At 32.2% G+C, this 1,390-nt stretch overlaps 1 protein-coding gene across 2 annotated transcripts in view; it reads left to right on the forward strand.

The window, feature by feature from the left end:
* The window catches only part of MEIS1 (Meis homeobox 1), a 147,625-nt gene extending 146,772 nt beyond the window's left edge, over window positions 1-853 (forward strand). The window contains exon 12 of one of the 2 annotated variants that reach the window (XM_074989434.1): window positions 1-853. This exon is cut by the window's left edge and continues 1,191 nt beyond it. The gene's annotated coding sequence lies outside the window, so the exon portion shown is untranslated. The other variant, XM_074989433.1, reaches the window with a different exon arrangement.
* The last annotated feature ends 537 nt before the right edge of the window (window positions 854-1,390 follow it).

Below are 1,390 nucleotides of genomic sequence, written 5' to 3' on the forward strand. Positions count from 1 at the left end.
GACTGGAAAAATGAACTGTATTATTGCAATTTTTTGTAAAAGTAGCAGTTTGGTATGAGTTGGCATGCATACAGATTTACTAAGTGGGATAAGCTAATTATACTTTTTGTTGTGGTTAAACAAATGCTTGTTGATAGCCTTTTTCTATCAAGAAACCAAGGAGCTAATTAATAATAATAATAATAATAATAATAATAATTAATAATCATTGCACACTGAGTCTTAGAGTTTCTGATTGAAACAGTTTGGATTGTATAATAACTCAAAGCCCAGTTGTAGTAGTTTGAGTGCAGTAATGAAATCTGAATCTAAAATAAAAACAAATTATTTTTTGTCATACTGACTCCACTGCTTGAAAAATTTGTTTGCTGCCCCCCAAAATTTGTAGTGACTCTCTAGTAATATCTGAACCCAGCATCTGTAAGATTAAACTTGAAAAAGCTATACCTATAATTGCTATTTAAATATCATAGTATATTATTTAAAAGTATTGCTACACTATTTAAAAAAAAAAGCTTTCTGACAGTTTACACTGTAAATTATCAGAATAACTATTGCCTATTAGCAATTTTAACATCCAGGAACATTAACTGCAAAATATTGGATACATATTTTAAATCTTTTCCCTCCCTGAATTACATCTCTAATACCTTATTTTCATTAGTTGAAACATTGACAGATTTAAACTTCTTTCTTCAACTGAATGTATTTAGAAAAAAAAATTAAAACCTTGCCTGAGATAAGTGCATATTTGTAAGTGAATTAACTATTCAAACTAAGGATAATAGACTTTTTAAATCTAATGCTCATAAATAAGTTTTGTGCTCTGATTGGCTGAAGCCTGATCATTAACCAATTTTCCAGTACAGCTGTACTTTCTGCACTGCAGCCAACTAGTTAAAATAGTACAAAATAACATGTTTAGGCTGCAGTACCTTATAATTTTCTTTAAATAAAATCGAAGCTATAAAAAGTGGTTCCTAAGGGTAAGGAAAAATATACAAATATTTTAATTAAGACAAATTCATAAAAAAACCAAACCTCTAGCTGGAATTGCTTGGTAAACAAAAGGTAGCCTCTGCAATGGGGCTGGCTAAAGCTGCCATTCAAATAGATGTCACCCCATAAACCCGCCCTGAACAATTCTATTTTCCATTTGAAAAGAGGAACCAGTTATTCGGTGGGTTTACTAGGTGATACTTGATTGACTGGCTTACCTGCTGGAGCAGTCCTGTGCCCTCTCACCTTTTCTATATTGGAGTGTGCTTCAGAAGTATCTCTTCTAAATACACCACACTTTTATGCCATTAAAAAATAAACCTTTAATCATAGCCTCCATCCCTCCCCCCCTTACTCCCCAGCAGGATGATTTAAAAAACATCTAGAGGAG

Source organism: Carettochelys insculpta, chromosome 3, assembly GCF_033958435.1.
Source record: "Carettochelys insculpta isolate YL-2023 chromosome 3, ASM3395843v1, whole genome shotgun sequence".
NCBI classification, from domain to species: domain Eukaryota; kingdom Metazoa; phylum Chordata; order Testudines; family Carettochelyidae; genus Carettochelys; species Carettochelys insculpta.